Raw genomic sequence first — 18668 nt, 5'->3', positions numbered from 1 at the left:
GCGGCAAGGAATGGCAATTCAAACAGTAGCAGTTGTTGTTTGGGGGTGGGTGATTGGACAATGATTAAGTGGTAGGGCACTGGTTCGAGGGTTGGGACAACAGCTAGGATGTGGAAGAAGGGATTTCGGCAGACGAGACAGAGAATATATTGCAGGAGAGAGATTGGTTGGGTGTTGGAAGGTGGCAATGAGGGTGGTTGTAATGTGGGAGGGAGTTAAGTGGTAGGCGATTGCAATAAAACAATGAGGGGGTTGTTTACCGGGTGGTTGTAGCGAACACGATTGCAGTAAAATAATGAGGGGGTTTTTCGATTGGTTGCAGCGAATACAGTGATGTCGGTGGCGGAGGGAAGCTTGCAAGGAAGTGGAAAGATCGAGGATAATCACCACCGTGGACGAGATAGAACATGATCACCACTCATCGTTGGGTAGAGTCCTAGAAGGAAAAATTTTAATGTCGGCGGCTTGCCTGACAGAATCACGAAAAAACTCTATAGACCCTAGTACACGACATATGTAGAAAATAACTAAAAAAAAATGAAAGAAAAGTAGGTAACTTGCTAAAATTGAAAATAAAACAAAAAAAAAAAACTCGTTTTGATCTTCACGCGTCTGTGGGAGAGGTTGCCGCATCAGTCTCACGGGGTTGGAGAGCTTAAACCTCATTCGTCGAAGCTTTTGTCTGCCCATTATTGATGATAGAGTTGTTGCAACCTTCCGAGGTTAAAGGTTGTTCGTCAACAATGGCCCTCAAACCTCCTGAATCCCCCTGATGATTGTCATGACCCCCAAAAAACTGGAGGAGTTTTCTCCACTTGTGCACATATATCCATATCGATCCAACTCTCAGTAGGTACAATATTGAACTGAACTACGACTTTGTGTCCCATATTTTTTTTGTCCCATATTTTTTTGTTGAATCCTTCCAGGTAACCTACGGTTGGCTCAACCTGATCTAATGAGAGGGTAGCATGAATCTCCCCGAACGGTGGTGGTCATGGAAATATGGTATCGATCATAAGTCCTAAAGTACTCTCTGTCTTGATTGTCCCATGTCTAGAATCGGCGCTCAGTTCTATCATCTTCTATCATCACCAAAACTAATTCCCACCAACGCTTCTATGCTAGCAAGAGCATCTGCGATCTCGAACTCCACAGATGGCAGAAGTACGATATGCTTACCATCCTTAGTGGAGTAGGTATTCTTGAACCCAGCATGTTGAGTGCTACAGTCGAATTTCTAAGGTCTCCACAATAAAACTTGGTAAGCATCCATGAGCACCACATCGCACCACACCTGATCCTACATCTGACTTCCAATCGAAAACTCCACTAGAAACATGTCAATGCTAATCATGTTCTTCTTCAACCATGTTAGAGAATACGACTGAGAATGTCTTTAAATCATGAAGCTCAACTTCTCCACTATCTGCATAGACGCCAAATTCTTGTTGTTCCTTCCATCGATGATGAGATTGTATACATTTCCGTTCATAGTGCAATGGGTTAAAATATGGCAAATCGTATCCTCAATCAATAGGACTCATCAAACCACGAGCATCTCGCCCTTATCCGATGGAAGACAATACAACTCAACCTGTTTTTCAGCTGCCTCTTCGTCACTAACCTCCTCAACTACACCCTACTCGGTTTATCAAGTTGTTGGAGGTGATGTGCCCAAATCCATGGCATCTAAGCATTTTTTGGCTGTGATTGTAGCGAGTGTACTATACTTCACAGGTTTTTTCTCACTCAAATAGTTTTGTCCTTATACTCGCACTCCACAACAGAATGGTTGAGGGTTAGAAGCCTGTGGTGAGATGGTTGTTTTCCAGGTGTTAGCCGGTAGACGACTGCAAGAAAACAGTGAGATGGTTGTTTTCCAGGTGATTGCACCGAATACAGTGATGCTAATGCCGGAGGGAAGGAGTGAAAAAGATCGAGGATAATTACCACCACGAACGAAATAAAGCGAGAGCACCACTTGCCTCCAGATACAGCCTGGAAAACGTGGGCGGCTGTCCTGGTTAAATAGGAAAAAAAAACAACACTATAAATTCTAATACACGACATATACAGGAAAGGACTATAAACGAATGAAAGGAAAGGAAAAAAAAAATTGCTAAAATTGGAAAGGAAACAAAAAACTCCTGCTCAATTTGATCTTTGCACGACTGCGGAAGGCAAACGACTCACTCCCGCTCATACGCAGGAGACGCTCCTGCATCACAAAGTTATGGCTTTGCCTGGCTTCCAAGCCTGCAAAATTTCTCTCTATTGATTGGCACAAAAGCCCTTTCCATAAATCTGAATGATCCTTTCATTTCTCTCCACATATATGACTGTTCGATTCTATATTCACGTGACTGTGGGAGAACATGCGGCTTGCTCCCATGTTCCGCTCATATGTGGGAGACGATCCCGCATCACAAAGTTATGGCTCCTCGCCGGGTTCCAAGAAGGCAAAAATTCCTTTAATAAATGGCACAAAAGCCCTCTTCACAGTTATAACCTTTGATGCTTGAAATGAGGGGAATTATTATGGAGGGAGATAAGTATGATGTTATTAGCTTCCTTAACCAGTGCATGGATAAACGTACATGGAGGATTCAGCCTGAATTCAGTACTGACTTAGCCTTTATTACTATGTTTATACAAGTTTTGTTTCACCATATAACTAGGACCTGTAACCATGTCGCTCAATTTTGTGCCCAACATGCCTTACAGGATACTTTTTAGTTTACTCGAGTAAAAATTCACGTATTCTTCACAACATTATACAACATGATAGGTTTTATTTTGTAAATGCCCAGGGGGCATAAGTTTCTACATCCTTTCGTAACTTTTGCGTTTAATTAATGCAAAATGCAATATTCAAATATATATATATATATATATATTCAATAATTTTGTAAGATTACTATTATTTTAAATTAACATTTCAGATTTAACTAAATGATTAAAAGACGAAGAAGATTAAATATTTATAGAACATACGAAAATTCAACTATGGAGAAACTCCATCATTGGAGTTCATGAACCCAAAGCTCCACATTTCGGTTTCCTCCTGGCACAATTCCAAACTACTGGTACTCTTCCTTAAGAAACCTCGTCAAACAGAAAAGTATGTTTTTTCCTTACTCTTTCAAAATTCTGTTTTTCTCGTTCCACTTGCATCCAAAGAATTGATGATACCAGAGTTAACCCACCAAAACGAGAAACAAAAATTTTATTACTGAAAAATCAAATAGTAATTACAAGAAACAAGGAAATAGAAAATTACCAAAGATACAACACAACCCAAACTAGGGCTTAGGGTGAGGGCGGTGGTGTTGCGGTTAGAGGAGGAATTAACGTAGTGGCATTCCCTTCCGCCAAAAAAGGTGGCCGGAAGGTGGTAGGTAAGATGTCAGCAACTAGCGAGTGACTGACGGCCGGGTTATGGTCGGGAAGGGAGGTTGGTTGTAGGAAGACTGGCGGGCAAGTTAGAAGAGAGTCTGAGAAGGGAGATCAACAAAACAAAGGGATAGAAGTTTGAAGAGTTGCAACAAGTTGAAGACAATCAAGCAGGCGGTCGTGGGGTGAGCTGGGATGGTATGGAGATGTAGTGGTTGGTCGCTTGCAGAGCGGAGAGGGGAAGGTGGCAACAATAGGGTAGGATGTGGATATAGGAAACATCAAGGATAATCACCACCTCAGAGCGAAATACGGTTGGACAACCACTCGTCCTCAGATATAGCCCTAAACATGGGACATCGACGGATGTTCTGAGCAAAAACACAGCAAAAATGGCCTAAAACCTGAAACACAACATATAAGTCCCACTTCACTAAGGTTGGCCAACCTTGTTTCCCTTCCAGTTGAAGGGGTTCAACTATCCCACGTCGGTTCAGGCAACGAAGAGCCTCGCGAGCCCCACGTCAGTATCTCGAATTTGGGAGAGCTTCGACCTCATTCATTGAAACTTTGTCTACATGTTGAAAGTGACGCAATTGTTGTAACCTCCCAGGTTTGAAGGATCTACATCTACGGCCCTGAAAGCGCCTAGATCCCATTGCCAACAGCATTGTCCCCCAAAACACCAGAGTTGCCATCACTTGCGAGCAGTCATTCATATCGGCCCAATTGAATGAGAGTACATTATTGAAACAAATTGGGACTTCATGCCAACTGTGCCTTGCAGAGTCGTCCAAAGGTAGCCCCGGGTTGGCCCATCCCTATTTGATGTGAGAATGGACTGCACCCCCTCTAACGGTGTCGGCCATGGTGTTAAAGTATTGATCATGACGTCCTAAAATGCTCACCGTAGTGACTGCCCCGTCTGAAATCAGCTCCTACGTCCAGCCATACTCTATCATCATGAAAATCGATCTCGTCGGCATTTCTCTGCTTACAATAGCACCTGTAACATAGTTATAAGAACAAAGTACTTTCCATCTTAGTGAATGAGCAAGTGTTCCTATACTTGTCAAGTTGAGTCAGATAATCAAGTTACAACGATCTCCACAACAAAAGGTTGCAGACATTCATGGGCATCACGTAGCACAAAATTTAGTCCTAAAGCTGGTTCTCAATCATCGAAAACTTCACGAGACACCTTCTGCAATACAAACTCTATTTTTCTTCCTCAGCCACATCAGAGAGTATGGGTGGGAGTCTCTGAGTCGTAAGGCTCAACTTGTTCACCTTCTATGTAGAGGCCACATTCTTGTTGCTTCCTCTATCAATGATGAGATTGCATACAGTTTGTAGAAGATGTTGTGGAGAAGCCACTACTGATCCCTCATAGCCTCAATCTGTAGGTCCCGACGAACCACAAGCAGCTTGCCCTTATTTGGTGGAGGACACTACTCCTCACCCTTTTCTTCAGCTGCCTCTTCATTGCAAACTTCCTCCGCTGCACCCTAGTCAGTGAAGGGCAACTCACTTGTCGAGCAACTGGAAGCAATGTGCACAAAAGCATGGCATTTGATGCATTTCCTAGCTGAAATTGTATTGGGGGTGATGCTCTTCTCAGGTTTCTTCTCACTCTGGGTAGTTTTATCATCATCCTAACCACACGTCTCAACTGTCTTAGGTGTGCTCTGACTGATGTCTCCAACTGCGGGTGGTTATCAAAATGATGATGGGTGGGTACTTTGCTTCTGTTGTCTCTTCATCTTCATCTTCAGTGCCAAGGTCTGAACGTCACCCAAAGACCAACAAGGTTTTAGCTGGAACAAATTACCGATGGCTAGCTTCAAGTCTCCCTAGTTTTTTTTTTTTTTTCTTGACCAAACATTTAGATCTTAATGAAACTTATTTGGTAATATGAAATTTTATCCAATTTTCTATAAACAAACTAACGGGCAAATAGAAGAGATGAATAAAAGATTATTTAACCTATTGAGAAGCTTAATTAGGGTGACTAATAAAGAAAATGGGATGTAAAATTTCCAAGTGTCAAATTTGATTGAAATAAATATGTTTGAAACCCGCTAAATGTCCCTTAGAAGTTGTTTTTGGAATAGCACCTAGCATTTAGGTCCTCAAGCTGTAAATCTCTTCAAAATTGTGTTCCGAGCAAAGGAATAAAAAGAAGACTCTTGAATTTCCTCTAAATTTTAGAAAAAAAACATGCAAATATTAGATTTAAACACCTTGGGACAATATTAAATAGAAATAGAAGGAAAATGAGAATATAAAATGTCAAACATAAATAATTGGGATAAAGCTAACGATGATGATAACCATGAAAGCACATATGTACAATAATGTCAATCAAGAAAGCTGAAAGATAAAAGCAAAAAACCTTCATTCCATGAGCTATAAAAGTTCAAGATAGAAACCCTACTGTTTTGTTAGGGAGAACAACACAAATCCAATAGATAAAAACAAGCATAAGAGTATGCATGCAGCAAGCAGAATATCATAACTCTGATCCATGTTGTTATGTGAACATAAATCCATGCACAAGAAAATGGCATGAGAACAAAAAAACACACAATATGCTGATCCTGAAATAAAGAAAAGATGGGTTAGAAATCACATGCTAAAAGATGAATACCAAATGAAGTAGATGGTTCCCGAAAACAAATCTTAAATTAGTATAAATATTTTTAAAAATAAGACAACAAAAATCACAAATCGTCCAAGTATAAAGTAGACATCAAGCAAACACTGATATTCACTATCGCATAATTATCAAGTCCTCAAGTTATGTAACGATGATTCAGTCACATTTTGGAGTTCCAAATCACTAATCTGATGCAATTCTAAACAGACAATGATAAAATTCAGTATCCAAATCACAGGATCTTAAGAGAAAAATAATAGATAAAAGCTTGGTATTTCTAGAACAAATAAGACATTGAAAACATTTGAAGCAAAGAAAAAAATAAATAAATGATTAACTATGTTAAAAAAACATACAGTAAGCATGTGACAAAATTAAAAGAAAAATCTTTTTCATGCAGAACAGTCTTTACCTCTTTGATCCTGAACGAGACCGAGACCTTGACTTGTGCCTGTATCCGTCCCTTGATCGAGATTGGGATCTATGTTTGTGACGCCCTTCACCCTCTCTATCATAATCCCTAGCATGAAAAAATACAGGCAAGGAAATAACACAACTTATGAACAAGCAGATTTAACATGGAAAAAAATCATAAACAAGAATGGGCCTAGGAAATGCTACCTAGGAAGTGATGAATCACCATGTGAACCTCATCAAATGTTATGTTCATGGTGATTCTCTCTAACAATAACAATGATTTCTTAAGATGTAATGCTACCGCAGAGAACATATGTGCCCAACAGCCAACTAAAAAAAATGCAGTTACAGAGACAAAAAGGCTCCAAAACATTGAATACTGATAAAATTACAAAAAAATACTAGGGGAATTATAAACATACCACACAAGAGTTATATATTTACATATTTAGCACAAAAAACTTTAATAATCACCGATATAACACTCAAATCATAAACAACACATCAAAATGCTACCAATAATAACTTTTATAAAGTGAAATACATGTTTTCATGCACATGCATGTATTTTAATGTGATTATAACACTAAAATATTATATATGTAAATATCAAAGTTTAGATATTAAATATGTAAATACATAAGAATTATGCAGCATCTATCAAAACTCCAAAAAAATCAACTTATTATTGATTATAAGAAGGATGCAAATTTTTCTAATATTTTGACATTTATCAAGTTGTTTCAAAGCTTTTCTTACTTGAATGGTTTAAACATGCAATTCCATGTAGGAATGGCATCAGCAAGTCGCAAAACATATATCAAAGTGAAGCCAGTAACCATTGAAACTTAAATTTCATTTTCCATGACTACGGCCAGATATGCTCCGCAGCTTGCACAACAGGACTTCCAAATAAACAAAGAAAAATGCTTGAAATAAGAACTAAAAATTTCTTGTTCCATAATACTATTCAAATTGAAACTCGAAACTTTGACAAGTTAAAAGTAGGACCATTCAAGCCTTCTAAATCGAAATCAATCATCAAACATTACCGACCACTCAATTCGCCAAAATTGAATGTCACAAAATCAATTCACATTTCCCTAGTATGTGGCTCTAGCCTTCCTTAGTGAGGCCCGCCATTATCCATGCAAGCACTTACAATCTCCAAACCTCTCATAGAACTCCAGATTTAATCCTTTGTAAATGTCTTGATTTTTACAACATATTTAAGCTCCAACTTCAACATCGCTCAATTCTTCTCTTAATTGACAACATTGAACTTCAAAATTATGTTATATTTGAGTTTTAATTCTTTTCACAGACCTATTCCCAGTTCCGCGACCCACCATCATCTTTTATTCTTAATTTGAAATGTTATATACGGTAAATACAGTAGAGAGAAAAATTTTATTTCATCATCTCCAAATTGTACCAACTTGTCAGGGGGAACAGAAAGCCATGCTCTGCCTACATTTTTGGGGTTCCCAAAAGCATTGTCATTCCCTCTGACATAAAATAATATTTTAGGTAACTTGCAGTCCGTTTTTTCAAAAGGACAGTTGGCTGCAAGTATTTAAGAATTGAGATGCATATGCATTCCAAATGCCGTGTGATTTAAATACAATGCATTTATAATGCCCAAGTTTGGTTGATTGGCATAAATCTCTTTCCCCAAATTTTGTGCATTACAAACTAGAAAATAAAGAAAAACTATCATCTGTCCTCCAAATTTTACAAAAGAGTTTGTGAAGATGAGGATTTAACACCTTAGATGGCATTCAACCGAAACAAAAGAAAATTGAAAATGCATGACAGCGGCACCAGATAGTTGAGGTAAAGCTAACAATGATGATGACAATAAAAGCACGAGAATGTACACTAGTGCCAATCAAAAAGACTAAAATATATAAAGAAGTGCCTTCTTTTCATGAACTATAAAGTTTCAGCATGGGATAAAGCAAACAACAGAGATCCAATATAGTTAAAACAAGCATAAAAGGATGCATCATCATTCAATAAATCAAAATTCAAAATAACTGATAGATTCAAATCCACACTGCATGAAACACAAATCCATCCACGAGAACAGGGCATGAGAACAATAAATAAACAGACAATACGTTAATCTTTAACGGAATGTATAGAGATCTGAAAATAAAGAAAAGAAGAATTGGAAACCACATGCAGAAATTAAGGAAACACTGATATAAATGGTTGCTGGAAATAAGCATTAAATTAGCCTAAATATTAAAAAAATAAAACTATCAACCTTAACAGTCCAAGTATAATAGTAAAATCAAGCCAACTTTTATAATTACTGCATCTCGAAATCATCAACTCCTCAAACCATATTATAAAGGGAAAACTTTCTTTCTTCTAATTCCACTATTCAAAGTATATGATACATATTTATATAAGCTCCTGTCTCTACAGATTAGGTATACTTCTAATATATGAAAGATCTTGTAATTAGATCTACTCTAATTAGGTTACCCAATCATTAGATTTAAAACTTTCCATACACACATAATTATGGTTTCAATAATATTTGGAATGCCAAATGATTAATCTGGCAAATTTATAGACAGACATTAATAAATTTACATAAAGCGTTCAACATAATGGGTTTTAGTTTAAAAAAAAATTATACAATAAAGCATGATATTCCTATAACCAACAAGAAAATTTAAAACAATTAAATAACCTGCATAAAAAAAATTATAAAACATAACAGATCAATTTTTATGCCTGCAAGTTTTTACCTCTTTAACCTGGAACGAGACCGAGACCTTGATCTATGCCTGGATCTGTCACTAGACCTAGATCGGGATCCATGGCTGTGACGCCATTCACTCTCTCTATCATAACCCCTAGTTCATGAACAAATAAACGTAAGGAAATAAGACAAATTCTCATTCGGTATATTTGAATTGAAAAAAATAATAAGTTAAAATATTGCAAGAAATGGCACCTAGAAGTGACGATGCGGCATCACTATCTCTAATGATAAAAAAAAGGCTTCTAGCAATGTAATGTTACCACAAAAAACATGTGCACAAGCAGGCTAATCAAAAAAGTAGCTAGAGAAATGATAGAGCAAGGAGACCAACCAAAAAAATATAGTTACTAGTAGCTATTAAAAAAAATTGCAGTAAGGATAGTTTTTAATATTACCATTATTAATGTTTTTCTTGTTGTTATTATTATTATTATTATATATAAAGAAAGAGAAATTAGATAGATGCAATAGTCCCACGGATACCCTCATTAAATTTTTTTTTTCTTTTTTTTTTTGCAAGAATTACCAATATCAAATATGAGTGCCGCTTTAGAGGCAATAATAAGTCATTATAAGACTCATTCTTCAAAGGTAACATCATATGAAGAGCGTGTCACACTTTCATTAATGGGTAGTTGCTTTAAATAATGGACAATAGAAGATAACTTGTCACGTAATCAAGTTTTTGTTTCCAACACTCACCATGTTGCCCATATTATCAAATTGAAAGATAGGTGCAAATTTAGAAGCAAATGTGAACAATTACAAGGCTCATTTTTGATAGGCAACTTCACATGAGGGGCCTAATTCTTTTATTAATGGGGGTAGTTTCTTTAAATAATAGACAATAAATTATAACTTGTCAGTATTTGAAACCCCCAACCCTTCTTTTTTTTATAAGTCATCTCAACTTCATATAGCTATATGTTATAAAAATTTAAAAGATAAGAAATAGCATAAAAAAGCGTGTTTATTGGCTCAATAACTTAATGCAAATGTACTCGAGAAAACTAAGACATAATCAGACCAAAAACAAAAGAATAAAAGAATATCACAAAAAAAAACGAGAGCAATTCTGCATGGTTGAGAGATTAATCCGCCTGCAGACATGTTTGTAAGGATTCCAATCTCCTTTATAAAACTAAATTCACAGGGCAGGATGTCCTATAAATATAAATTTAAAATTTTATCATCAAAAATAAAAATATATCCCTTTCCTGAAATCAAAAAAGGAAGTAATCGCCATTAAGGATTAAGTCAACGATAAGAATCAAATACCATAAGCCTTCAAATGGACTTGCATACTCCAAACAAATATGATAAGACTTCAAATAAATTTGCATGCTCATTTATTGTGCTTTTAGTGTTCGTGAAGCTAATTACTACTTGAATAATACTGAAATACTAACTAATAAGCATATAGTTTTCAAATGAATACATCTATCAGCTCATATGGAGTACTCTATAGTGTAAGAAAATTATGACTAGAGAATTTAAAGAGAATGAGCCATTTCCCTAATAACTCTAGGTATATGGAGATATCAACTGGCTTCATTTCCATTTCAATACTTCTTTGGAAACATGTGAATTGACTGAAAAATGTATTCATAAAATAAAAGAAAAGATAAGCCGGCCCATGCTTTGCAAAGAAGCAGTTCGTTTTTTCCTTTTTTTTTTTTTTGAATGGCAGATTTTCTTACATGTTGATAGCTTACCTGGCATACATTAGTGCCATAATGACTGTGGACTATAAAGAGAAAACAATGAAAAAAAAATGTGAAAAAAGAATGAAGAGAACATTAAACTTTCAGGTGTTTCAGTGGCAATGTTTTGTATAAAATATTCATTCATTCTTTGTAGTAACGAAAGGAAATGTATTTATGCTACTAAGTGAAATTTCTACGAGATCAAGCAGTTAGTTAATAAGCCTACATTCCTCATAAAAGCTTAGGGCGACAGGATTATTGGCCAATGTATATATGTCTATACAAAGAAATAATGGTAGCATTTTTATACGGCTCGATAAATATTATCAAATATCTGAAGTCTCTCAAATGACGATATAGAGAGAATGATGATGAGAATGATATATGATACTTTCTTTATACTTACAATGTGGTTAAAAAGAATCAATCATTCAATGATAACTTGGTATTTTATAATGTATTGATTGATTAGGAGGACATATTTTACTGCTCGAATGAATTCTAAAAAGTTTCCTTATTAAAATAATATCCAGTTTGAATTGTTGTAGTCTATCACTAGTTTGAATTTTGGAAGATCTTCACATTCTGGATCAAATAAAAAAAGATTTTGAAGGTTTTTATAGTTTTTAAAATTATAAATTTAAAGCACATTCACTTGGTGAATGAAAATTTTTTTGTGTCCACCATAAAATGGGGGAAAACAAAAGTGTAAAACAAGCAATATAAAATACTCTTACCTATCATAATCTCGGCTGCGATGATCAACAGCATCACGGCCATGATGTCTTTCATAATTATCGTAACCTTGCCTATGGTGACGGCTATGGAGATCACGATCATGATCTTCAGATCTAGACCTGCTTAGGTGACGATCATGATCATCAACTCTATCCCGTTCACGTTCCTTTCTGTCACTTCTATCCTTATGGTCTCCATGATGACGGTCACTTTCCCTCCCCCTCCCTATATACCAATCACATTCCTCATCTCTATTGCTTTCTCTGCCATCCTCCTTAACTCTGCCTCTTTCCAGCGGACAATTGCTCGTGCTCCTGTAAATTGTGTTCCGGATTAATAAATAAAAAGTATATAGAAAATGGGCAAGCAGCGCTTCTCAAATTTATCACATGCATTAGAACAAGCATCATGAACAAAAAAGAACAAGACATTCAAAGAAAGTAAAAGAGAAGAATAAAAGCGAGGCAGGTAACTTCGTGCAGACTACTATGAAGGAGACTAATGAAGAACGGGAACCAGATAAAGGAACGGACTCTTCAATCAAGTGCCTCGGATGAGAACAGAGCTAGCAGATCATGCAGAAACAACACAAGGAAAAAAAAAAAAAAGATAAGCACAAGCAACAAGAGGAAGAAGCTATTCCACATATAATCCATAAAAGGCAGCCATAAAACCTAAAAGCTTCATACAGCAAACATAAAGTGAAGAATCACGCACACCGTCTTCAAACTCAAACAACGGACTACTATCCCTAGAACCTCTAAAACCTCGGTCACTGAATTCTCGACTCACAGAATATGCGCCAAATCCAACAATTAACACCAGCGGAAAGAAAAGGAATATAATAAAGATACACGAGTTTTCCGCAAAAGCACTCCACAACAGAAGTTTACCTACTTTACTCCAATGAGACACCAGCAGAACCGGATCGCGCACTACGATGGGAAAACTACAAAAACAACAGAGATAGAAGAGAAGCAGACCTGTGATCTGGAACCTCCCGAGTAGGCCTCATTCAACGAAGAAGACGCGCCGCCACACCCGACGAAACCATCAGCGTTCGTTTCGTATCGCCCTATAGATTCGGACATAGTCAGACCTTCGCTTAGCGCTATTCTCCTGCCCCGGAGGAGAAAAACCCTTCAGTGCGAACTGTGACGTTGATAGATGATCGTCGTCTTGCTGATTATATGTGACGAGGGCAGTTGGCAATGTAAGCATTCTCTATTTTTTGTCCAGGCAAATTACGCAAATTACCTATCTCTAACTGTTATTTTTGAGTTATTTTTAAGTTTTTTTTTTTTTTTTTTTTTTTTTTTATGAGTTATTTTTAAGTTTTTTTTTTATTTTATTTTTAATAATCCAGAAATAACTCAAAAATAATTTATAATATTTTTTTTCACCGCGGGTTATTTCTAATTTATTTCAAAATTATTGAAAATAATCCAAAAATAACCTGAAAAAAACTCAGGAATATCATGCGTTGCACGTAAAACTACGTCAGGAGTTTGCACAGAAAAATTTTTGATTTTATCAGCAGGGCAAAAGCGAAGTGAAATGCAATTTAGGACGTATATAAGAAATTATATATTTCATATGCATAAAAATATATATTCCATCTTAAAATTTATAATATTAATATATTTTTTTTATTTTTTATAATTAAAATATTAACATATATAAATATTAAAAACTAGATATCTAATGCACATAAATATAAATATTGAATTCTGATTTGTCTGTGAATCACACCCAATGAATAAAGTTAAATATATGAGACAAATAGATAGATACAGGGACAAATGCATAGTAATGAACAGTAATCAAAATTATTGATTTGTCTTTTTTTAATAAAATGATATCCCTATTTATAGAAGAGGAGGTACAATATATGGAACTATATTTCTGCCCAACTTTAATTAGGGCGTTATAGGATAAATTGGTTATTTGACATATATAAACTTTATATTCGTCAACCATATAACTTGCTAGGCTAAATTTAGTTAGTACTAGTTCGGCAAGAGATGCTCATTCGCCTTTGTTGAATCAGGATTATCGATCGCCCTTTGATGTTCTTCAGTTCATCGGAACGACTTGATCGGTTTGGTTTTGTCGGTCGGTTGTACTAGTCTGGTTCCTGATTATTAATCCTTTTTAAAAAGGAACTTCTGTCTGCAAAACAATGTTAGGTTATTAGTCAAAAAGTGAATCACCATAATCCGAGAAGTAGTTACTATTTAACGAGGTGATCCTTTGAGAATGTTTCATGTGGTTATGTGATGGTTAATTATTGGTCTCTAATGAGAACTCTCAAGGGCGTCGTGGAATAGTGATTGATGTTGTATTCTTCACTTGAATCAAGTTATGGCGAGAGGTACGTCAATGCCTCTGGTCGGCTCCATAGGAGCTTTAGTCTTTGGTTCAGACGACCTTCTCTCGATCAGCCTCCAACCCCTGTTTAAGAGGTTGCACTTTGTCAAAAGGGTCTTTTGGCATTCCTCTAGTGAACACATAACCTTGTGATAATGAACCATTGGTCTTCCACCAATGATTCCTTGGTCTTCCTTCTGTGGCCTGTTGGTATTTCATCCACGAGTCCTCATTAGCTGTACTCTTTTATATTTTTTGTTTGTTGGATTTCATCCAGATTCTTGCAAAAGCGTATCTGGTGTAAGATATAATTTTGATAATATAATTTCAATCTCTTTATCATGAATCAAATAGCGGAAGCACTTTTAGTGTTAGCAAGAAAATTAATTAAAATTTTTCAAAAAAAGGCATTTTATGTACATACCTCCAAAGTCTCTTATGTAATTATATGCACAACACCTAAACTTTATTTTACATATTTCTATCAAAAAAATTTCACATCACATAAAAAATATCGTTATTTTTTTATTTAAAAAATGTGAAATATATAATTTCACGCATAGATGAGGTGACATATTTATAAAAATATAAAATATATGTGTTTGATGTCTAAATACATGGGATTTGAGTTGTATGCATGTAAATTTCAAAAGAAATCTAAACTGTAAAAGAAAAGGCTTTCAACTTTAAAAAATTATATATAAATTTAAATCACATCAACCTTTTAAAATATAGGCTAATAAATTTTTTTTCTCAGAGAAAAGTATAACATAGCCTTTATTTTTAGATAAATGCAAAATAATGTCATAAGATTCATCAAGTATCAACAACATCATGTTGTATCATTGATGGTGATAATAATAATAATAATAGCAATAATAATAACAAGTGTTGAATTCTTTTGGACCACACCCAAGGAATAGACTGTTGATCGGATGAGAGGAATAAAAGTAAGTAGCAGAGATACAAAAAAGAATGAGTCAAAATAATAATTATTTAGGAATGCATTCAGTAGTATTTCCTTTGGAAATGACCCTTTTATTTATAAATTATAGGGATGGTCTAGTAAATTACATGATTTCCCATCACTTAGTGGAAATGTTATAGTAAATTTATGAGTCATTACACATTTACATATTTGTAACCGACTTTGACATTTTTTTACCACGGTAAATACTGTTAGCATTGTTCCACATATGCAGCAACTGTTTCTGCACCGTTGCATATTCATAACTACTCAGTTTGGTTGTTTGGTCTTTGCTTGGCCGGTTATGGGCATTCGACCGACTGAAAGATTCTCAGTCGACATTTATGAGGGGATTCGTCGTGAATATTCATTGTTATCATGAAGGATTATTTCATCAGTCAGAGAGCGTGCATCAACGTAATTTGATAGACAATCTTCCTTCTGATGATAAATCTTCATAGGAGGCCAAGTTACAGTTTTGCTAAGCGATCGTTGATCTTGTGAATGCATTTGTGTAGGTTAAGTTGTTATTGGTCTAATGTGTGGTGTTCTGCAGTTTTGGTTGGCCCATGGTTCGATAAATCGAAATGATGTCAGATGACTCGATCCTTTGATGCCTTCTTCGCGTGATCCGTGACGAGATTTGTGCAGTCACATTTTCAATATACAATAATAATATTGATTATGATTATAAAAATAATTTTAATTTTTAAATTAAATTATTGAAAGATGAACATTTAAAATATCAATTAAGATAAAATAAGTTTATTTATTTTTAATATCAAATGTTTTATATAAATTTTTATTGAAATATTTGCTAAAAATTAAATAATTAATTATATGAGTTACTATAATATCATTCGATTTTGAAGACTAATTTCATCGACACATATAATGTATTTGTTAAGCATCAAATAAATAATTATGGTTTTTAGTAAGAATTCAAATTTTTACATAATCATAGGCATGAGACATGATAACCAAATATCAAACAAAATAGATTTTCTTTTCAAATTTATAATTACGACGCATTTCTTATTCAAATTAAAAAAAATAATAAACATTATTTGAAAGTTAAATTTCAAATTAAGTAATTTTATTTTTTAAATTACAATTATGCATTATGATTTGTTATAGGTCTCTAATGTATTTGATTTCATATTATGTCTTGTGGTTATATGACTCCTCATGTGATAGTGAGAAGATGAGTATAATAAAAGAGTGTTAGACATCAATGATTGATAGATTTCAGTGGTGGTCAATCATTAAGAAGTGTTGGACAATGATCATATTGAAATCTCATAATTTAGGCGATCAATAACATGGATATCAATTGCTAATGACAAATACACATTATATGATCACTACTAGCACGCATCGAGCAATGGTTGATAGAGAATATTAACAGTCAAATGATAGTGGAGTATTGACTTGAGTACTCTCTTTATAGGAAGAGATATCAAGTGGACAATAAGATGGGTGTGAAATGTCTTACGTCAATTATCCTCTTTGTAGTAGAGAAGACAAAGAAGATGATGTTAGTTATTATAGGATAATTGTACATCAAAAAGAACTAACAGAGATCTAGCGATCCATAAAAGAAGAATAAGATGGAGGCAGTTCCACTAAGGCTCACCAAACTGGACAAGCCAAGTCTACGAGGCCAAAACCGACCGAGCCAAAGGGTGGAAAAGAAGAAGACCTAGTGATCAAAGTGTAAGTCACTCGATTGGAAATGAGAAAAGAGTGTATGAGCCATCCATTGTAAGAAAACTGACTTGATACAGTAGTCTATAACGTAGTGGAGCCAACCCAATGAAAGAGCCAATTCCATAAAGTATCTTTGACCACCCAACGGAGAAGTAGAGACTACTTACTAGAGATTGAAAATGGTCATAGATTGGATAAGCCAACTGAACCCTACTGACCAAACTAAGTCAACCGAACTGACCTGGTCTAGCAAAACTAACTATGATTCGTTAGAAAACAACCAGATGATAAGTTGTCACGTGTAAAATACTAAAAGTACCCCAATACAAAAACCCCCAAATGGAGATAAAAAATTGATATCACAATTGAATTACATCCTTTACAAATGAGGGAAGCATTTAATGAAGAATTAACATTATTCACTAATGTACATCCCGCCCTCTAACACCCCCCACCCCCTCTCATTATGTTTTTTTTTTCCTTGGGTGCAATTCACAGACAATTTTGGATTCAACATCCTAAAAAATATTATGATGGTGGATCATGCTACCAACAAGAAAAGAAGCAATGCAAGACAATAACATCACAACAAGGAGGCTGATGATAATATAGAGTGCATCAACAAATTTTTCGTCTACTAAATCTAAAATCTTAAATATTAAATATTAGAAATGATTAGAGTTGTGCTAAATCAAGAGCAAGAGCAACAACCCCGACTTAACGTTCCAATGCAAAATGGCGGAAGAGTCCCCAAGTCTTGGAGATGCGGGACGAAACCAATAATCTTGACAGCATTGGGTCAGCACCAGTAAATCAACATTAGGTCAGGCGCGTTGAAGCAAGGCACCTGTCCTAAAATGCATTATCCCAGCAAATCTTCGAAGTCGAGCCAAAAAAATGATTCAAGATTCAAACACTTGAATCTTATAAAGGACGGATTAACCCAACCGACTACATCATTTTTTAAGTTAATTGTATGCCTTTCTCAAGATCAACGATGTGTTGAAATGTCAGCTCTTTTTCACCATGCTTAAGGAATCAACCCTTATGTGGTTCAATGGATTATCACCAAGAATAATCATATTGTTCATAGATTTCTAGTGAATGTTCATTGTACACTTTACCAATACTTAGGTATCCTAGAAAGGAAATGTCAGATGTCATATGTTCAAGGCTTAGAACTCATAATCGCTCATGCAGACCTTGCATATGATTTGAAGGAATGACATTTTCATTACACACTGGGATTACGATATTTGAACACACAAAACGAGCTATTAGAGCTAGCCAACAGACACACATCGACAAAAAAGTTCAACTCCTCCCAATCCTTTATTAATAACAGAGCAAACCAATTATCAACCGCCAAAGAGAACCACTCATAAAGAGGGGTGGAAGCTATGACACAACCCTCGTCGTCTTACCCGAGCTCGCTTTGAAGATCCACGATGACAATTGAATAACAAGGCGACCGGCAGAGCCCACTAATGCAAAATTTAAAATTTTAATCTAAAATCTTCATTTCCAACCATCAAAATAAAAGTTAAAAAGACAAAACATGATCAATATTAGAATCAAAACGCTCATAAAAAAAATTAGACATGTTCATCAAGTCAACCACCAATTTCAATCAATTATATGCCAGAGCAATTTTCTGACACAAATCAAACTGATCGGAGGAATGTTTCAATAGGCCAGGCCAGCCAGGTTGCTCCAATTTTCAAAGCCACCAATGAAATCTTCAACAAACCTATCAATCAAACTAGCATTTTGTTTACACAAATACTTTATAAAATATTGATATAAATGTACATAATCTAGCTAGCTATATTGAATTTGAATAACTCTAAGATAAACCCATGTCAAACCTAAGATATGGAGTTAAACCCATGACAAATATATATATCTATATATACATATATA

General features: G+C 35.3%; 1 protein-coding gene across 4 annotated transcripts in view; it reads right to left on the bottom strand.

Moving 5' to 3' along the window:
• Positions 1–11985, bottom strand: part of LOC110024290 (splicing factor U2af large subunit B-like) — a 48564-nt gene extending 36579 nt beyond the window's left edge. For all 4 annotated transcript variants that reach the window (XM_020724188.1, XM_020724197.1, XM_020724172.1 and 1 more), the window contains exons 1-3: positions 11698–11985; positions 9238–9345; positions 6468–6575 (exon numbers count right to left, since the gene is read on the bottom strand). The gene's annotated coding sequence lies outside the window, so the exon portion shown is untranslated. The remainder of the gene's footprint in view (positions 1–6467; positions 6576–9237; positions 9346–11697) is intronic.
• Positions 11986–18668: the final 6683 nt, after the last annotated feature.

Source organism: Phalaenopsis equestris, unplaced genomic scaffold (genome assembly GCF_001263595.1).
Source record: "Phalaenopsis equestris unplaced genomic scaffold, ASM126359v1 Scaffold000002, whole genome shotgun sequence".
In the NCBI taxonomy this organism is placed as follows: domain Eukaryota; kingdom Viridiplantae; phylum Streptophyta; class Magnoliopsida; order Asparagales; family Orchidaceae; genus Phalaenopsis; species Phalaenopsis equestris.
The sequence above is the reverse complement of the archived record's forward strand: the minus strand, read 5'-3'. Positions and strand labels throughout refer to the sequence as shown.